Source organism: Periplaneta americana, chromosome 14 (genome assembly GCF_040183065.1).
Source record: "Periplaneta americana isolate PAMFEO1 chromosome 14, P.americana_PAMFEO1_priV1, whole genome shotgun sequence".
NCBI lineage: Eukaryota > Metazoa > Arthropoda > Insecta > Blattodea > Blattidae > Periplaneta > Periplaneta americana.
The window spans coordinates 17,421,289-17,443,503 of NC_091130.1; the positions used below are offsets into that span (position 1 = coordinate 17,421,289).

General features: G+C 35.3%; 1 long non-coding RNA gene and 1 other non-coding gene across 2 annotated transcripts in view; both read right to left on the bottom strand.

Annotated features, from left to right (window-relative positions):
* The window catches only part of LOC138713976 (uncharacterized), a 183,548-nt gene extending 166,899 nt beyond the window's left edge, over window positions 1-16,649 (bottom strand). Inside the window, exon 1 of the long non-coding RNA XR_011336015.1 lies at window positions 16,501-16,649. This is a non-coding gene — a long non-coding RNA (uncharacterized lncRNA). The remainder of the gene's footprint in view (window positions 1-16,500) is intronic.
* Window positions 11,461-11,534, bottom strand: TRNAS-GCU (transfer RNA serine (anticodon GCU)). The gene has a single exon. It is a non-coding gene; the product is annotated as a tRNA-Ser (tRNA).
* Window positions 16,650-22,215: the final 5,566 nt, after the last annotated feature.

Genomic DNA, 22,215 nt, shown 5'->3' on the forward strand with positions numbered 1-22,215 from the left:
TTTAGAGTAATTAAAGGGGTCATGGGGATATGAGTGCAGGTCCGTGGCCCATTTCTTTTAGGGCTCATCCCGACATTTGTCTTAGCGCCCTAGGAAAACCACGGAAAAACCTTAGGTAGGATGAAGTCTCTGCCTTTATATCTCGGTCCCTATCTGTATTTATCTGCCTTTTTATTTGTTTATCCTTGTCATCATTTCTCTGCCTTTACATATCTGCACCTGTCCGTATCTCTCTGCTTTCAAATCTGTCTGTTCCTGTCCTTTTCTATCTGCATTCATATCTACATCTCTGTGCCGCTTTCTGCATCTCACTGTCGTCCCTTCCTTTACATCTGTATCGTTGACTACTTCTATGTCACCTTGTCCGTAACTGCCTTTATTTCTGTCCATGTCATATCTCTTTCTCTCTGTCCCGTCTATATTTTTCTCTCACTCTCTTTGCTTCTGTCGCTCTGTTTATCTCTTTCGCTCCTGAATCTGTAGGCCTATCACTCTGTTCTTGTCTGTTTTTTGTCATTCTCTGCCTCTTTCTGCCTCTGCTTCACTATGCCGTCTCTTCCTGTGTTAGAAACACACAAGATCACCACCACTAGCAGCAATCAGGATGTAAGCCTGCAACGTTCGTTCCGGCTTGTTGACCGGAAATTTTGTTACAAAAAGTTCTCATGAAGGAAGTCGGACATACAAGCAGAGGAATAATATTAAAGACTAACAGGGTGTCTAAAACTAAACACTTCCGTTAGGATCTATAAAAACATTTTCTTCTCATTCTCATACTTTCTGTATACATATAAAAAGACGGCACAAAATTAGAAATACTCTATTTTCGGAAATACATAACATTAATTTGTAATGAATACACTGTTGGAAAGAGTAGACTTTAAAGATGAGCAGGACTTTTTATTATGTTTTTTAAGGCTCACTTAAAATCTTATGGAGGTCAATATACAATGATGCAAAAAGTATGGTTTTTGAAGACAATTTATTATTTCAAAATGCAGAAACTGAATGTTGGTAAAATTAATAATAATGAATGATCTTTCAAATAATCAAAATTAAAAATGATGCTCTATGTGACCGCCATTTGCCCGCACAACCATTTTAGGCACCTTCTCCATTGTCCAATAGCAATGGATATCTGTCTTTGATCAAGCCGGTCCCAACATTCAAGAAGGCGTTGTCTTAAATGTTCAATATTACGAATTCTTGTTTTGTAGTAAACTGCTTTTTGTAGTTGACTCCATACAAAATAGTCCATAGGATTGAGATCTCGTTTGAAACTCCAGCGGAAACCATAAGAGAATCTGAGAAATGCGATTTTTCACGCAATAATCTCTCAGGAGGGATATCATGTCCGTATCTTGCTAATCAATCGTTGTACACATGAAACAAGACTATTATCGCTGAGCTGTAGATAAATTATCATATTGGTGCAAATGTTTGATGAAAATCTTGTCTTCGTTCGTTAAGCGACCCATTATTCACAAAATGAGAACTCAAAACGGGAGAAAACAAATGATGATAGCACAACAAACGGCTTGGCCTGCTGAACTCGTAAGACCATAATGCTTAGTTCGGCATAGACGTTCGATTTTGCTCTGCCTTCCAAAAAATAAAAAATAATGTTTAATAAACTGTAAAAAATTAAATATTACAGTACTTTCCCGGTCTACAAGGACTGTGAAATTTGCATGTGAAATAAACTTTCAAGTGAAATCATTAGCTACTGGAATATAACCGTTTAAATTGTCTGTCTTTTTTGGCTCACTATATAGGTCTATATTAGGCCAGGCCTGCACAAGTTTGCGCTCTCCGAGCCGGCTCACAGCTCACGACCGGAATGCAGATATTAGCTGCGTTCTGTATAAGGGTGGACTGGAAGAAGGGGGTGATCTCGTACAAAATATACACAAAAGAAAGTACTATTACGAGTGCTTATGAAATGAATTCCCGTTCAATGTTTGCAAAACTATCTTGGACTATTATTAATTAATAAATAAATATTTATTTTACAGAAGTAATAGAAATTCTATAGCTACTTAAATGTACAATATCATTTTGTTATATTTTTATTTATCAGTACATCAAAACGGGGTTTCATGCTGTTGGCAGCTGAAAGGAACAATAGTCTAATGATCAAAATGAAACATCAGTTACAGATGTTCGATGTCTGCCTTTATTAATGTTGATTATAGAAAACAGTTGCTCACAAATATACTAGCAATCATTTTCACAGCCAGCCTGTGTAGTCGTGGATGATATTATTGCTAATGTTTAGTCTTGTAAAACTCAACCAGACTAGTAGTATTATTCAAACGATCTTTAGCCCTTAGGTCACATTGAAGATCAATAAGTTCGAGCTGTAAATCGTTAAATGTTAAATGTTACGTTCCGTCTTTTAGATTCCTCCATACTGTACTGTAGCAGTAGGTAAGCAACGTGAAACAGTTACTGAGAATAGGCCTACACACTGCACTCCACTAGATAATTGAGTGGTCGTTTCCCTCTCCTCTACCTATAGTAAGTCTATGTCATTCTGACGTATCTTCCTAAACTATAAAAATCTTTGATCTTCCTCTCCGTTTCGGCGAGCGGTAAACACCGCTCTCCCGCTATTTGTGCAGGCCTGTATTAGGCACTACTAAGTATAAAAATATAGGGACATGAAAATTAACTCAGACACCTATAATAACTCGCCAGTATCTGTTTCTTTTGTTTTCAACAGAGACAAGTTTATTACAAAAATCAAATTTCACTGATGTTCAGATCTGTCTTAACACGCAAGCGCTAGAGCTGCAGTTTACTAAACAATTAATCAAGGATAATTTGTATACAGATTTATAACATTGTGAGGCTCGAATACCGGCTAGCATTGCATGAATCCATCAATCAGTTTGTAATGTTAATCTGGCAACGATTGTGTATTGTTTACCTGTTTTCATAGCAACCACAACATGGGAATATTTTTACCGGAAATGACAAGGCAACATGGTCAGTGTTGTTCCTATTTTATTTTCACTACAATTGCTTCTATTCAATGGACGTACATCAATTATACAATAGGGTAATGAAGCCAATCACGATTTTTGTTTTATAAATAATACATCATCAAATGTCAATCATCTTCATAGTAACCCTCAAACATCATTCTAACACTCTGAAAGTAGAAATTATTATGAAATATTTAAGTTGTTTCATTTAAATGTTATAAAATTTGTTAATATCTTGCTTCATATTTGTAGAAATAATAATTGTATTCTTACAAAATCGACTTTCAGATTCTAATTAAAATTATCAGTTTGAGTTTTCGCAAGCACATTTTGAGAATATTTGTAATGATATATTTAGGCCTACATGATAACAAAAACCTACAACTTATAAAAATGCAAAAAAAAAAAAAGAAAACAAAAACAAACAAATTAACTAAAACAGAATATTTGAAGAAAAATCTGGTTTTAGCAGAAATGTTAATACTTACTTACTTACTTACTTACTTACTTACTTACTTACTTACTTACTTACTTACTTACTTACTGGCTTTTAAGGAACCCGAAGGTTCATTCCGCCCTCACATAAGCCCGCCATTGGTCCCTATCCTGAGCAAGATTAATCCATTCTCTATCATCATATCCCACCTCCCTCAAAACCATTTTAATATTATCTTACCATCTACGTCTCGGCCTCCCTAAAGGTCTTTTTCCCTCCGGCCTCCCAACTAACACTCTATATGAATTTCTGGATTCTACCATACGTGCTACATCCCCTGCCCATCTCAAATGTATGGATTTAATGGTCATAATTATGTCAGGTGAAGAATACAATGCGTGCAGTTCTGTGTTGTGTAACTTTCTCCATTCTCCTGTAACTTCATCCCTCTTAGCCCCAAATATTTTCCTAAGCACCTTATTCTCGAACACCCTTAACCTATGTTCCTCTCTCAAAGTGAGAGTCCAAGTTTCACAACCATAAAGAACAACCGGTAATATAACTGTTTTATAAATTTTAAATGTTAATAAATTACATAAATGTGTAACAGATCAGTTGCGATGTTCCCAGACTGCTGAAACTTCCAACTTAATTTTCTAATTAACCGTGCTTTAATCACGAAACGTAATATAGGTTTTCTATTTTTTTAAGTGTACTCTATCGTTCCTTTCAATCTGCAGGATAATTTCACTTCCACCCTGTATATGTCCAATTATCAATATATATGTTAAGATACCGCTGTTTGAATGTTATGCAAAACAAATGTTACAAATGACAAGAAATAAAATATATTTTTTATTTTACTTGGTTATTTAACGACGTTGCATCAATTACGAGGTTATTTAGCGTCGATGTAATTGATGATACCGAGATGATATTTGGCGAGATAAGGCCGAGGATTCGCTATAGATTACCTGACATTTGACTTATAGTTGGGAAAACCCTCGGAAAAAGTCCAACCAGGTAATCAGCCCAAGCGGGAATCGAACCCGCGCCCGAGCGCAACTCCGGATCGGCAGGCAAGCGCCTTAGATTAAAATATATTCTGAGCGAATTTTTAATCAGTAATGATTGTAATTTTTAATTTTTAAATAATTAGTATTTTTTTAACAATTTATTGATCGATCAGCGCATTTAGCGCTATACAGATCATTTCTAAAAAATATAAATACAATATATGACACTGAATTGAGGGCAGCCTAGATTGGGCTCCTCAATGAACAAAAATGATAGTTAATAAATAATTATTTACATAGGTTGGTGTGATGATAAATTTTGATTATAACATGAGGTCCATTGGAAGTCGGCTCTTGATTCTGGTGGGAAATGTGGACTTCCTTCCGAGAGAGTAGTGGATGGCGCCTGGAACATTTTCTAGGTTGTTACAGAACTTCTTAGCTTGTGAATGAATAAACTGTTTGATTGTGTCAATACCAGTTTCTCTGTGTAGTTGGCTGTTACGGACAAACCAAGGAGAATTGAGTGAAATTCGTAGGACTTTATTTTGAAATGACTGGATGTGTTTAATTTCACTTATTGTTTAGCTACCTTATTGGTTAGTACCTACGATTATAAACGAATACAAATTAATGAGTTAAAAGTACAATGCGGGACAAGTTCGGTTTTGCTGTAGAAATTGAAGTTAGAAAGGTAATTATAACATTTCATTTGGGAGTTGAGTCTAATTTAATTGAGGAAACGTTTATTATAGTTTCCATATCACTTCTCTATCGAATCATATAATAACACATTTTAGTTTAATACAATTATCATGCACTGGGTTCAAATATGTTTGCTGTTGCCGCAGCTTTACCCACTTGAAAACTATTTCAACTGCACCAAATTTAACCAAACTAAACAACATTTTCTGTCCAACTTTAAGGTCCTGAGTTCGATATCGGTAGTGGTTTGCATAGCAGGCCAGAAAAAGAATCTACAGCTTCTGCGTATAAAATATTGTTACATTACATTATGTACAGTAAAACCTCGATAAGATCACCCGCTTATTACGCTATCTCGTGTAATACGCTTTTTTCCCGGTCCCTGCACATTTCATATATAACGCCTTTATAAAAAATACCCCGTTTGTTGCGCTCAAGTCCCGCATAATACGCTCTTTTTGTGGAATATTGTCGATGTAATTTTCAGTAATGTACTGTAACACCAATGAAACATTTTGCCCATTGAACTCACTGGTGCCATTAACCTGAAAAGTACTGGTATTCAATTCAATTCAATTCAATTCAATTTATTTGGGCATTAGACATACAGTTCTAGGCTTCGTCAGAATACATTGAAAAACATATAAATACATTTTAAAAACACTAATAAAAGAAACAGTAGAATTTAAATAATACAATGAAAACATGAAATAATTTGAAACTTTTAAATTAAAGAAAACTAACTAAATTGCAATTAAACTTATTTATTAAAATACAATTTCATACAAATTTGTGTTAAAAACTCAGCAACAGAATGAAAAGGATTACTGTATTTAATAACCAATTGTAAAATATAGTTTTGAAGCTATTGATTTGTAATTTATAATATTGACTTGGGAGCTTATTACATAATTTCATCCCCATAATTAAAAAGTTTGTGTTGCTCTTGTGTAAGCTACAATATGGAATATTAATTTGTTTACTATTTCTAATTTCATAATCATGTATATTGGCCACTAATGAGTAATTGTCGATATTTTGTCGAGTGTAAAGTACTAGATCTTATATATACAAATTTATGATTGTTAAAATCCATAATTGTCTGAAAAGTGGCCGACAATGTTCCAGATAGTTTGATTTACATAAAATTCTAATGGCTTTCTTGTGTAAAATCAAGACACTTCCAATTTGGCTCCATTTCCCAAGAAAATTAGGGCATATCGGATTATCGACTGAAAGAAAAAAAATTAGGCTCTTTACCTGCGCACTTAAACCTTCATACAGTACAATACCCAGTGAGTTCTATATTAAGCTGGAGGCAAAACTCAATGCTTTAAAAGCGTGACGCGAATGCTGAGGGCTTGAGCGTATTGCTATCTCTTTCTAACATAGCTAGTGTTGTCCTTGTCTCTCTTGCAGTGAATGCTATCGTACACAATAACGGTATTTATATTGCTTACTGCGCATGTGCAACATGAACCTCACGAAAGACTCATTGAAACATATTAGTTAGAAAAAGAGAGCAATACCCTCACCAACAGTCACGCTTTCGGACAGGAAAGAGCAATGCGGTGATGCTTTCAGTTTAGTATAAAGGTCACTGGCAATACCCCACCCTCTTGTTACGATCTCTTATTCGACTCTTTACCTGCACGCTTAAAGCCGACATACAGTTACAATATCCACCCTCTCTCTCTCAAATAACATTTCTCACTCGGCCGTAATAAAATTCTGTAAATTTTGGCTGGTCAGATTGTTGTCCTTTAGTGCAGCGTTTCTCAAACTATGGTCCGCGGACCACTTGTGGTCCTCGAGGTCTTCCCTTATGGTCCTTCAAAAAAGACAGAAGAAAAAAGAAAATTCAAACGAATTGAGTATCACACTATAGCTGAGTTTGAGCAATGGCCTTTCACTTTTTCTCCCAGTACTGACATATTATAAAATTTATTTACCCTACCCGTCCATTGACTTCCCACTCTACTCTCAGCAACAAAAGAGGAATTTAAAGCACTATGAACGTGGTGTTTCTCGCTATCTTTTCCCTGCACATCTGGCGCTGCGCCTGTAACCCAGCTAGGGTTTACCCGAATTCATAACCGGACCAAAGTACCGAACCTTTTCATGTATTTATGACTTTCCTAATAGTTTGCACATTGAAATGGTCACGTGCTGTACGTCGTACACCAATAATACAACATGCAAAATTGTATCTTCCGCTTCCACTTCCGAAATTTAGGAAGTATTTCATAATCATATAAAACAGTAAGGCGCTTCAGTTCGACAGTGACAGTTTGTGGGCACATGATTAACTATATTTATTATTTCATTTTATACAGCAAAGCCATTCCAAAATTTACTTCAAGGACCTTATAAATACACTACTGTATATACATTGTGTGCAATAACTATAATGCTACCACGTTATTCAATATGATGCGATTTTTTTTTTGGCTCGTGTACTGTGTCATAAATGCAGAAACATACATTTCGGACTTACGTACTGTACAGTTTCCATTAGAAAAGGTAGGACAAGATAAAGAAAGGAAATGGGAAGCTGTTTGTTCAACTCTATAGAATAACTCTGTGTAAAGGGTACAACAAAAGTTCCCCCTTCCCTTGTCTTCACAGATGATGGAGCCGGTATCTAATATTTCTGCATCCGTGACACGGTACAACATTAAAAGAATCTCGATTCATATTTATAAATCCTTTTGTATTGAGAAGTAGTACGAAAACTCCTCTTGATTTTCTGTTTTAATGACAATGAACACATTCTGCCTTTGTGTTCAAGCTTTAGTTAATGTGAATTCAATATCTGTTGCATCTACATAGGTTGGATAAAAAGTAATGGCAACACTGCTGTCACGTGACGATGGTGCGTTCGAGACTTGCCAGCTGTGTGTACATGAACAAGGACTGTTAGATGAGTTAGTGCACCCAGCGGTGACAGTACTCTGTCAATTTACTGCAGTGTGTAGAACGTTGACTTTCATAGGGATAGTGAGAGCTCCCTAAGACCACGTTTACAAAACTAGAGCAACGTTCCTGGGTCAAAATTGAAGTGACACGAGGTCGTAGTGCACAAGAATGTTTTCAGGGACTGCATGAAGCATATGCCGATGCAGCGTTGCCATATCGCACAGTGGCACGATGGGTTAAAGCGTTCCGGGAAGGCAGGGTGCTTTAGGGCGGTCAATACGGAACATCAACAAAGATGGACGCGCTGATGGTGTACGACACCTTCCAAACATTTGGGAAAAGGTAATAAATATGGGGGGCGACTATATAGAAGGTACGTAAATGTTGTACCCCTGTGGCATGTCAGAAATATTGCACTGTTGTCATTACTTTTTATCCAACCTTAGTACAATTGAAATCTTGTAATGCTTGGGACAATGTATTATTTTATTAAAATAATAAGGGTTACTTATACTGAATAGTTGAAAATAATTTAAAATATGTAAAAACTTTCATGAGATTATTATAGATATATTTTTTTAATTTGTCCTACAGAATTTATCTGTAATATTGACACTTAATATTTTAGGAGAAAAATTCGCCCCGGTGCCTGGGATCGAACCCGGGTCCTTGGTTCTACGTACCAAGCGCTCTGATCACTGAGCTAAGCCGAATTCAATCCACAGCACAGGACCGAACTCCTCTCCTTCGATGTTTCCCTTTGTGGCCTGACTCCAAGTTAGGCATATACTGGGTGTTCTTTTCAAAGTGTGTCATGACGTCACTGTTGATGAGTCAGAGATTTGAAGCGAGTTTCAGCTTTTATGTCAGAGAAGTTGCCTATTAATCAAGGCGTTCAATCTGAACTTGAGATCGAGTACGGTATAACTTGAACGCTGTAGCGACAGATGGCGATCTGTACGGTCTGTGTGATACCATAACCTCTTTCGAACTGTGTGTTGCGCGACCAAGTACGCAGGGTATTTGTTATCATCGGTTGCGTACCACAACATTCCACAACACAAGTCAAATGCTCCGTGTCCATGTTGATTGTCGAAATTAATGTCAACAAATACGTAAGTAATCGTCTTAACCCTCTCCCCATATCTCGACAGTAAGAAAAATCTCACCTCAGTACATGTTTCGAAACAGTTCACATTCCTGCCACTACCGGCGTTACCGTACGTATCGGTAAGTACTCTTCAGAATGAACGCCGTACTTTCTAGGCAACTTCTCTGGCACATAGGTAATACACCTCTGCGGAAGTGTAGGAAGATTGAATTCTCTAGGCTCATCGACTAGCCACATGACGGCATACAGCGAGCCATGACACACTTTGAACTGAACACCCAGTATATGTTGACGTGTATCCAATGTCAACTGCCATTATACTAGGAGCGCACTCAGCTGAGTGATTTGTTGGGCGGGAATCCGCAGTAATTTTTCTCCTAAAATATTAAGTGTCAATATTACAGGTAAACTCTGTAGGACAAATTAAAAAATATATCTATAATATTCTCTTAGCTAGCAGTGCATAATAACTGCGGATTCCCGACCAACAAGTCACTCAGCTGAGTGCGCTCCTAGTATAATGGCAGTTGACATTGGATACACGTCAACATATATATGTATAACTTAGAGTCAGGTCACAAAGGGAAACAACGAAGGAGAGGAGTTCGGTCCGGTGCTGTGGATTGAATTCGGCGTAGCTCAGTGGTCAGAGCGCTTGGTACATAGAACCAAGGACCCAGGTTCGATCCCAGGCTCCGGAGCGAATTTTTCTCCTAAAATATTAAGTTTCATGAGGTTGTCAGAAGACCATGACAAACTTTGAAGTGAATATCAGTTGCTAAATTAAACTTACTCGCATTCAAATGTTAACTAGTTTCCCTATAAAGTTAGCAATATGATAGAGTATACATTGTTTTAATTCAAAGGTTTTTTAAGTTAACCATGTGGTAAGATACATCCAATAATTTTGTTTACTTTCTTTTTTATAATTTCAATTCATAGGGCCACAAAAATATTTGACTACATACCATAACCCATTCTTTGCAGAGCGTCAACACAGAGTGGTGTGGTTAACAGAAACTAAAAAACGGATCCAATGTGAACACGAAATAAGCCAATATTACAAACAACAAAACCAGATCCTGATACTCATTTCTCCCCCCGCCCCCAAAACAAAGCGTTGTACTGTACATACTATTAACTGCACTGTACTCACGTGGCGACAAACCTAATTATTATTTAACAATAATTGGTTTTGCGTCACAAACAAAAGCGATTTCAGTCGCTTCACACTGCCATTATTAAACACTATTATATTATCTGTTATTATTATGTACATATAATTATAATATATATAAAAGTACAGCAATTAATTGAAGAGTAAACTGTAGTTGGGAATACAGCACTTGTAATTATGAAACATTATTGAAAGAATATTGAATAAAAAAATTGATCTTATATTAATGTGTTCTTTATTTATTTATTTCTCATATCTTTACTGGGAAAAGAAGACTTCGGTACAGTAGAACCTCTATTATCCGTGGTAATGAAGGGGCTGGACTGAACGGTTAATCGAAAAAATCGGATAATCTGTACCATGAAAGATTTTGTAATTTCCTCCATGGTCTTGTATTTAACTCGCTAGGTAGTGGATCATAAGTTCACTAATTTAAATCTGGTTGTCTACTATGGCTTTTTAAGGGCCAAGGAAGCCCTTTTTAATGACTGTCTCTGGAAAGATAAGAATAAAGGTGGTCTCATGTTGTAGATTTACATACTTTTTTACACTTTACCCTTGTTTTTTTTATTATATCGCGTAATTGTAACTCCACAGAGCCACAGATACTCTTTCTCAAACCATTCAATTATTTACATTTCTTTTTCGATTCTTAGCACAACACGTTTTCTATTAACACCCGTGGAAGACATTTTATATACAAGTTATATTATAGAACGGCAATTCGAGCAGTAGACAATGCTCTGTAATGATAAACGCTTGTAATAACACTCTGTAGCAAAAACATATGTAGAACCTACTAATATGATGTACAAAACAGTAGGCTACTTCATATAAGTTATTTATTTCTGAAGAAAAAAAAAAGAGCGAGAATAGACAGAAGGATAATCCGCCAATCGGTTAATAGGGTGACGGATAATCGGGGTTCTACTGTATCTACATAAATCTCTGGAAACAGTGCAATCAAGACTCCAAGGAGGTATTCCAGTCCCGAAATACCGTCCCTAACGGTCACCAGATACCACATTTTCTTCCCCGAATTCTACACCAACCAGGCGGCTCTGGAGCAGCATCATCTTTCCACGGATAATTTCAAGGAAAAATTGTTCCGGGGCCGGGTATCGATCCCGGGATCCTTCGCTTAGCACGCGAACGCTCTACCGACTGAGCTACCCCAGGAACCATACGCGACACCGTCACAATTTTTCCTTTGTATCCACACAACTCAAATGAGCTGACAAGACGCCAGAACTCAACTAGGAGTGCACACAATACTCTGCGTGACTTAAATTGTGGTTTTCTGTTAACGCATCACAGTAACGAATGTATTATGCAAATCTGGCTTTCAGGTAATAGCTCCCTGTAAAGCAGGTTTGAATAATTTCAAGGAAAAATTGTTCCGGGGCCGGGTATCGGGATAGCTCAGTCAGTAGAGCGTTCGCGCGCTAAGCGGAGGGTCCCTGGATCGATACCCGGCCCCAGAACAATTTTTCCTTGAAACTATTCAAATTTGCATTTCCACGGATAGTTTTACTATTTAATATTTATTCAACCTGGTTCAGATTAGGTTATCAGACCTTCTCTTCCCCTCTGCCAGATTACAACTACAATATCAAAAATACAATTACAATTCGCAGATTACAAGCTACGTCATAAATATAGCTATCCTGCTTATAGTGAAAGGTTGGAGAAATGTTTCCTGTTTTTTGCATTATACAGCTGTCAAAAAGAAGTGAACAGCGAATATATTCTAAGTCCACTTCGGATAACGGTGATGTTACATGATGCATGCGATTGTAGAATCGAACTTGAAGCAGTTTCGGAAATATGGTGTTTAAGCAGGAGTCATTCGTTATCTACGTCTCGTAGAGCAGCGGTGAGTTCGAGTCTTGTTCTAGTTATTTTATTTTGTTATCGTTCGTTAACGATATAAATAGTATTCAAGTTATTTTATATTCTGTTTTCGTTCTTTAGCGATATAAATAATATTCAAGTTATCACTTATATTTTGTTATCTTTCCTTAGCGAAATAAATAATATTCAAGTTTCCATTTATATTCTGTTATCGTTCTTTAGAAATGATATAAATTTAATGTCAGGTTTGGAGCAATACAGCTGCATAATATTAGTATTAGTTGGACGAGTTACGCAATAATAGACCAACCGACAATTTGTAAAAAAAAAAAAAATTAGATATTTGCACAAAACTGTCGATAGCAGGCTAATTTAACTCGGAAAAAAATGAAGAATGTGATATCTGAATGTTGCTGCTATTTATAAGCAAAAATTCGTTTATTGCATAAAATTAATTTATTTATTTTGCTTTTAAATATTAATTCAAGTGCTGGTCTCTTATTAAAAATTGATTAGCCTCTTGGTATTATTTGTGCTATTTTTTTTTTTGTAATAGCATGAATGTTATAATACTTCTTGCATAAAATGGTTTATAAAAAAAACAGATTTATTTCAATGGCCAATATCTCGAAACAGGTTTCTGGCGCTTGGTCTCTTATTGCGAAACTCAGTCTAGATTTTTCTTATAATTTTACATTATACTACCCTGTAACACAATAAACTGAAAAGGAGTGACGAGGACTTGAACCTGAGATGTTCATATCTAAATTCCGACGTTCCTTCGACTGCGGAAAAAATGGCCCAATCTCGCTCCAAAACGTCCTGATGATTTGTGAAAGCTCGTGCAGGATACCCGAGATGCCGTGGCTGAGAACAGTCGCTATTTGAAAAGACTAGTCTAGTCCATGCCCACTAGACTGCAAGATGTGATCGAGATGGGAGGAAAATGAACTAAAAATATTGGATTGTGGCTTTTGTTTTGACTTTTACCTTTTATTTTTTTTAATTTTCTAAGGCAGACGTCAATAAATTTGTTTTGTTTATGCCACGAAAGTTATTTTTGTTGAGAATATTTTTTTTTTTTCCATTTGCATCCATAATGTGATAATAAATAATGATAAAGTCATGGCATAATACATTCATGAACCTGATATTAATTACTAAAACAGTCATAAAAGAGACAGGAGCAATTATATTTTCCTTCTTTTTTAAAAACAAAAAAAATATAAAAACCACTATCTTGTATTCGAACGCACGACCTTATACTACCACTACGCTATAACAGTAACATGCAGATATCAGGCTACGTGGTCCAACAACATGTAACATCGCCAGTCTCTGAATTGTAGCGAAGATACCCGAAGGGAACTCAGTTTCTAGAGAGCTGCCACTTTTTTCTCTTGACAGCTGTACATCTAGTTCTTCAGGAAAGCATAAAATCTTCAGCAACGTATACATCATACTGCTCTTGAGGAATGAAATCAATCTGCATTGAATGAGCTTCGATGGCCTAGATCTAATACCACATATGTCATTTTTTTTTTCAAAATTTTCAGGAGAGACATAAAACTGTTTATTATTTACACATTATATCTATTTGTGCCACTGAAAAATACAATAATCAGTAAGAATACTATTGGAAATTTTGGAAAAATCACATACGTGGTGTTAGATCTAGGCCATCATAACTGCATTATGTATTAAGCATTCAGAAATTAATACGAAATTTTATGCTTCAATTCTTCTTTATCCCTGTTAAAATTACAGAAGCGTAATATAGTCTTGCTATGATATTGTTTCAATGAAAGGCTGAGCTTTGTCTTCTAACACAAAAAGTGTAATTTTATAAGAAATCTAAACTGCCAACTATAACATAATTTAGCTGTAATGAAGCTTAAAAACATGTCAAAGTATTTTTTAAGTTGGTCTGTCATTGCTTGAATCGCTTTATTGATAGGTTGCGATTGCTGCAAGTGAGACATCTGGTGGAAAACAAATGCCAATCCGCGCAAAGACTTGAAAGTCAGTGTTAAAAATACTTTCTGCACTATGGTGAAGTATGTTGTACATACCGTTGCTGTTTTAATGCCTTGTAAGCTGATCATAACCAATTCGAGTGGCTGCTATGGTTACGAGAGTGCTGTAAGTAAAAACATATGGTAAGTATATGTGTGTGATAAGTAAAATTGCTTCATTTATTCTTAGTAAAATCTTTAGACTTTTTAGATCTATGAGTAAAGTTTTTCATCTTTAAATAAGCGAACAATTTTTTTGAATTGAGCAATATTAATACCGTTGTTCATAAGATGGACAATATTGCTCCAGTAACGTTCAATAACTGCACAAATTGTACACTGTGTCCCAAAAGTCATGGTGGGGTTATCGTCATTTGTTTCCTTCAGTGCCTCAAAGTTACAGACGAAAAACTGAGAGTTTTATTTTCATCTGGCACCAATATTACATTTCTACCTCTATTCATTCAGAAAATATAATCCTCTGACACCGCTCTATAAATTTTTGGACACAGTGTATTATCACCATAGGTAGGAAGTTTGATCAAAACAGTAGATTTCAGTTGAGTAGAGCGAGGAGTATAGATGTCACACGCGTCTCGTTCTGCTCCCGCTCGCTATAGACGACATGCAGTTCACATAAACAACGCATAGTATCATCCTGTAAACTTGTGTACAGTCGTGCATAGTTCGAATAATATTGTTAATTAATATTAATAGTTTAGGTTTTGAACAAGGTGAGCTATTCTGTTATTATTGTATAATTTACGTTAATATTATACAAGATTCCAAAAAAGAAAAATCATCTGCTATTAAACAATTATACAAACAGAAGTATATAACACGTTTATTTTTTCCAGGATTATTTTTCATTAAATGTTGGTTGAAATAGAAGTTTATTTACCAGCCGTCAATACTTGTTTGTTTTGCTGGTCTGTTGACGTCTCGTTCTGTTGTGCTACTATGCATTCGGTTGCGTTCATTCAGCATCAGGATTACGATACGAACTTCCTAGCTGCCATTAAAATAGAAATGAAAAAAATTTCTTGAAAACAATTATGGGTTTAATATTGTGTGCCACATACGAGATAGGCTATTAGATTAACAAAGTTGTTGTTCACCTGATGATAGCTATAACTACTAAATCATATAATTTCAGATTTGTTCCAGTAACGTCTTATGACGTAGAAACAATATTTTAGAAGTAGAAATATTTTTTTTTTCTGAACATAAAAGTATTTCTTTTCATAAAATGAAAATGTTCATTGTTATTTGTTACAGTACAATGAGGCTAGAATCATATTTGTATACTTTGTATCTTATTTTTATGTATGTATGTATGTATGGATAAATTATTTTAGATTGCTAGTTGCGAAGTCTATAATTAAAAATTGTTGTTTTTTATATTATTCGTTTATTGTTTTCTTGTTCAAAAGGCGTGGACGATTGGAGCACAAGTTTGGTTATCACCCGGCCGTACACGTTTGTCATTCTGGTTCATCGACATTGAGACCTACGCTACTACTTTTCATTCGGTAGAGATTTAGGTCCAAGTTGACACAACTTAGCAGTTTCGGTACTATACCTGGTAAGGTTTATCTTGTCTCAGTAGCAATAAAACCAAGTCCCTTCAAATGAGGGTGGAGATTATAGGAGGGTTGTAAATTTTCAGGATTCCTTTAAAACCTTGTTATTGTACAGGCTGCCGGAACTCAGTTTCTTGAAAGACAAGCTCAGTGACGGAACTACACAGTACGAAGAGAGATATTTTGTAATTTTATTTTGCGCTACAAAATGTAGCAACTAGTCCCTTCCGACACTGAATGGATGGACGGCATCGCTCCACTCCCTCATCACCATAACAACACAGACGAAGTAAGACATATCTACTTTCTCTCTCTTTTCACAGTGAGACAAGATATATCACACAGACTTTAACTTTCTAGCTCTAATTATTATCAAGTTTAATTTTTCTAAGTAAAGGTAAGTAATCATTACAGCGCTGTTATTCTGTCTTTTCATTGTCATGAGACAACGTATGGTTTTGTTATCTTACAAGGTATGTATGTAAACAACATCGGTAAGTACGAGAAAAGAGTGCGATCATCTGAACAAGTACTTCTTGCACGCATAAACCATTTTTAACACGCTTGTATAGAGTTCAAAGATCTACTTTTAGCAACAGCTGTCTAAAAATATATTTTTCTTTCCCTCCGACTGTACGAAACAAGCAAAAACTGTAGGAAAGTCCTCAGTAGCAAATTGCATCAAAATTCTTACCGCAGTTTTCGAGTGAAACGTGTACGGCCAGGCTACACTTCCGGTTGTCCTTTCACCTTGGGCAGCACGCATAAAAATGAGCCGGAGTGGACTGAGCAGCCGTTGTGAAGAATTGCACTGCAATGGAGCGCGCCACCCGACATTACTTATTCAGAATAGAGCGACGAGTACCAACGGGGGCTGAGTCCTCCGGAGAATTGCGAGCTACTCACCGAAGTACAGTCCCTCCTCTAATTTCTGAGTCCCACAGGTTTAGACAGCGTTGTCTCTGTTCCTACGGTTGACATTAAATCAGAAAGGGAAAGAAGTAAATATTTAACATCCAAATAGAGCGTACGAGAGTGCAGAATGTAGGCTACTTCGGATTCAAAGCTTTAAAAATGAGTGTCATGAAGGTCACATACGAGGAGAAAATATTCAAAAGAGACTTTGTCCTTCAAATTGAATTTTAGGATATGAACAAAAAATTCATTCTATTATCTCTGCAATGTTATAATTTTATTGTGTACTGACTAATTATGAATATAAATCTGTTCAGAATGTAGTAAAACCAAGTTTTCAAAACAATTTAAATAGTTGTCATTGTAGAAATTTAATATATGTAAAAGTTTAGACACAGTTGCTTTAATTTAATTTATGTAATTGTCACTGTAGAAATTTAATATAAAAGTTTTGACAGAGTTGCTTTAATTTAATTGAAATAATTGTCGTTGTAGAAATTTAATATAAAAGTTTAGGCAGGGTTGCTTTAATTTAATTTAAATAATTGTCATTGTAGAAATTTAATGTAAAAGTTTAGGCAGGGTTGCTTTAATTTAATTTATGTAATTGTCACTGTAGAAATTTAATATAAAAGTTTTGACAGAGTTGCTTTAATTTAATTTAAAATAACTGACATTGTAGAAATTTAATATAAAAGTTTAGGCAGGGTTGCTTTAATTTAATTTAAATAATTGTCATTGTAGAAATTTAATGTAAAAGTTTAGGCAGGGTTGCTTCAATTTAATTTAAATAATTGTCATTGTAGAAATTTAATATAAAAGTTTAGACAGAGTTGCTTTTGGTTGAACAGATTGGACATAGTTGGTATTTGTTTGTCACAATGTTGTACAGTAGTGGCAAAAAAAAACCGACCGACCCTTGTAGCTCATTTCAGAGCCTTGTTCACTCCAGAGCACGATAGACTAGTAACTAAGACTTTCGTGGTTCGAATCCTGTCTGGGAAGGAAACTTTTTTTTTTGTTCCTTATTAAAATTTATTCCTAATACTTTTCGATTGCAGCGATATTTTACTACTTAATTAACTTATTATTTCCAGAACATGAATTTTACCAGCAATCGTAAAGTATTCGAAATAAATTTGAATAAGGAACAAAAAAAAAATGTTTCCTTCCCAGGCAGGATTCGAACCACGAAAGTCTTAGTGACAAGTCTATCGTGCTCTGGAGTGAACAAGGCTCTGAAATCAGCTACAAGGATCGGTCCGGTTATTTTTTCGCTACTACTGTACATATTACTTATTGAACATGCACGCCAAAAGTTTATTGCAGTCATTTTATGAAGTAGTTTTGAAACAATTTGACCTAAGTCAAAGAAGACTTACAAAAAGGAACAAACAAAATTTCATTTGAAGAAAATATCCAATTGTATTGACCAAAAATGCCTTCATAGCCCTTTTTTAAAGTGGAAACCACAATCGTCTCCTAAACATCACACATTGGATTTCCCTCTACATCTGGGACATTAAAAACAGATACATTGATCAAGAGCTTTTAGACAATTGCAGATCTGCCTCGTTATACCAATTCTCACCAAAGAGTTCGACTAAAATTTTCCTCACATCTTCTGTCTTCTCAACGTCTATGTACAACAAGTGCACCATTATTATTTATTAATGCATCCGCCTGTCATAACAGATGGCCATATATATGTATATATGGAATAGAGAGAAAAATCAATACAATAGGCTGCAATCATAGTACAATATGCAATTTAGAAAGTTTAAAAATTAAACATTATATAAATGATTATGTAAAATGCTTATGAATTTCATTAAGATATTTAAACAAATATTTTTAATATCTTGAGATGTCATATCGTATTACTTTAAAATGCCAGTAGTATATTTATATGCCGATCTGTATATTTCCTTATTTTATTAACTTCTTTTCCATTCAAACGCTCACCTCTCTTTTTGTTATCTTGATTAGCATGCCTTACTTCCCCGGTATAAGGTTGTAACCAACAAAACTATAATTCATGTTTCAGGAGAAAAGATAATAATTTCAGGGGCATATTTTATTAGACCTACATTCACTAGCAGAACCATTTGACTAATCAAGGATAGAAGTTTATTCAGCTATTGAATACAATCATTTTTGTTATAGTTCTAAATGAATGCTTTAAAATTATTTTTCCACCAATGTCTGACATTTTAATAATTTGATGTTACATCATTTTTCCGGGGAAGTCTTCAATTACGTTTTATTATAATTTACTTGAATATTGAAAACATACCACCTCACCATAAAGCATGACTCAGGTCTAATAGAACTCATGCAATGCAAAGCATTCTGGAACGTTGGTTTCCATGGTAGCAAGGCTGTGATTCGCTAGAACTGACAGAGTCATGTCTGATTGTATTCAGTTTGTGGACATAGTTGCTTTTTTAAAAACACCTCAATTTTTACATTCTGTTTTACAGGGGACATACATTTTTTTATCATTATGAGTGTATTGAAATCTTTAGTTTTAAGAATAAAATAATATTATAAATAGAGAATGAACTATTCATAAGTACCATTTATTTAATTGGCTAGTATTCTGTAGTTAAAAATGTGTTGTCAGTGTAACTCTGAAAATATTGAGAATAGGACACAGGTTTATATGACATCATTTACTCAGAATGTCTTTGGAAATAAGCTCCGTAAGTGGCGGTAAGTCATCGTGGATCACCCTGTATATAGACGGTGAGTCGTAATTATGTACTATAAAGTATTGTAGAGTATTCTATATTATAATGTAAACAGATTTTGTCATATATATATATATATATATATATATATATATATATACTTTGAAATGGTAATGGAAATTACGGGAAAACTGCTGAAAGGATTTTAATAACTGATCCCTCAATTTGAAGCTTGCAACTCAAAGTTTTTCAGAAAAATAATAGTTTTCAGTGAAATGTCAATTTTTCAACATAATTTTCCTATTTTCCAAAATCCATCTGTCGTCAGTTTTGAGAACTAGCTAATTGCATTTCAGAATAAAACAAAACACACACTACAGTAAACAATATTACACGAAACCCATGATCTGCAAGAATGCTGACATATTGAGCTCAGATTAAATTGGTTATTAAAAACTTAACTTATTAAAAATAATTTACAGGTTTGATTCTGTGGTGTGTAATTTTCTGGGTACAGCTGTGTATTGGATATTAAAAACTACAAAACTTGAGATGGTTTGATAACATTATTACCATTAGAAATGAAATATCATTGTAGTTAATGCCATGATGTGACTATTTTTCATTAATTATACATATTAATGCTATAATGATGATATGAAAGTGAAACGTTTTGGGTTTATATAAGTAGATGTAGAGAATAACTTAAATTAGATTTTGATTTCTATATTTTACTGAGTGGCGGCTATATAGTATATATAGTATATGTTACTGAAAGCTATAAAACTTAAGTAAGATAATAATAATATTATTAAAAATCAAATATTTTTACAATTATTAATCAAGTGGGGTTGGGTCTTTTTCATTTATTTAATGGCCGTGTGGTGTAGATATTTATATGCGTGGTTCTCTTCAGTATTAGCTCGAGAGAGAGTATCTTTCATTATGATGGAAGCAAATAACTATCAAAAAGACAAGTATTCTTCATTGAAAATAAATCTGAAAAATGTTTATTTGAACGTCTAATGAACTTAGTTTGCAGCATTTGCTGCACAAGCCACTAGTATATACTGTATATATATATAGCCGTGGCTGCTTTGTTATCGATATATGGCATCATTGTGGGAAGCGTGAATTGGCGTTACATCGAAGCTGTTCATGCATAAATTGCTCAGACGACACTCTACAGTACACAGTGAGTACAATAATTATTGTTATTGAAGAGAGAGAAATGCTGTAAGCAGTCGACAGGTGCTGTGTATTTGCGCTTTCTGCAGACTGAGCTACTACAACAAACGGTACTACGGTTAACACTTGGCTACTTCAAAATAAAGCATCTGTGCATTACCATGTTACAGTGAAACGTCATTTGAATTAAAGATATCCAGGCAGATGGAGTAGACGCAACGGGCCTGTTGCATGGCCGACGAGATCGCCTAAACTCTGCACCTGCAATTTCTGGTTGTGAGGTCACATGAAAGTACTAGTTTACTCTCAACGACACCACAAGAGAGCATCTGTTGAATGCAATTCTGCAGGAAATACAATTCGGGCACTGTTTTTAGTAGGTTATTTTACGACGCTTTATCAACATCTTAGGTTATTTAGCGTCTGAATGAGATGAAGGTGATAATGCCGGTGAAATGAATTCGGGGTCCAGTACCGAAAGTTACCCAGCATTTGCTCATATTGGGTTGAGGGCAAACCTAGGAAAAACCTCAACCAGGTAACTTTCCCCGACAGGGAATCGAACCCGGGTCACCTGGTTTCGCGGCCTGACGCACTAACAGCTGTGGACGGCACTGTGTAAAGAGCAAGATATTCATGGCGGAAATTGTGTTGTGAAGTGAATGATGGACATTTCGAGCATCTTCCGTGAACGTTCAATGTAAATAACCACGTCTTTAAACAACACACTCAGAAAAGTAGCTGTTGTTTTTTTCTAACTGTTCTAATCATTATCTCCATAATGAAGCGGACATAACCGTAAGCTTATATGAAAAAACATATTTCATTTTTAGTATAGAATACTCACTTACAAATGGCTTTTAAGGAACCCGCAGGTTCATTGCCGTCCTCACATAAGCCCGCCATCAGTCCCTATCCTGTGCAAGATTAATCCACTCCCTATCATCATATCCCACCTCCCTCAAATCCTTTTTAATATTATCCTCCCATCTCCGTCTCGGCCTCCCCAAAAGTCTTTTTTCCCTCCGGACTCCCAGCTAACACTCTACATGCATTTCTGGATTCGCCCATACGTGCTACATGTCTTGTCCATCTCAAACGTCTGGATTTAATATTCCTAATTAAGTCAGGTGAAGAATACAATGCGTACAGTTCTGAGTTGTGTAGTTTTCTCCATTCTCCTGTAACTTCATCTCCCTTAGCCCCAAATGTTTTCCTAAGAACCTTATTCTCAAACATCCTTAATCTCTGTTCCTCTCTCAAAGTGAGAGTCCAAGTTTCACAGCCATACAGAACAACCGGTAATATAACTGTTTTATAAATTCTAACTTTCAGATTTTTTGACAGAAGACTACATGACAAAAGCTTCTCAACCGAATAATAACATGCATTTTCCATATTTATTCTGCGTTTAATTTCCTCCCGAGTGTCATTTATATTTGTTACTGTTGTTCCAAGATATTTTAATTTTTCCACCTCTTCGAAGGATAAATCTCCAATTTTTATGTTTCCATTTCGTGCAATATTCTCGTCACGAGACGTAATCATATACTTTGTCTTTTCGGGATTTACTTCCAAACCTATCGCTTTACTTGCTTCAAGTAAAATAGAAC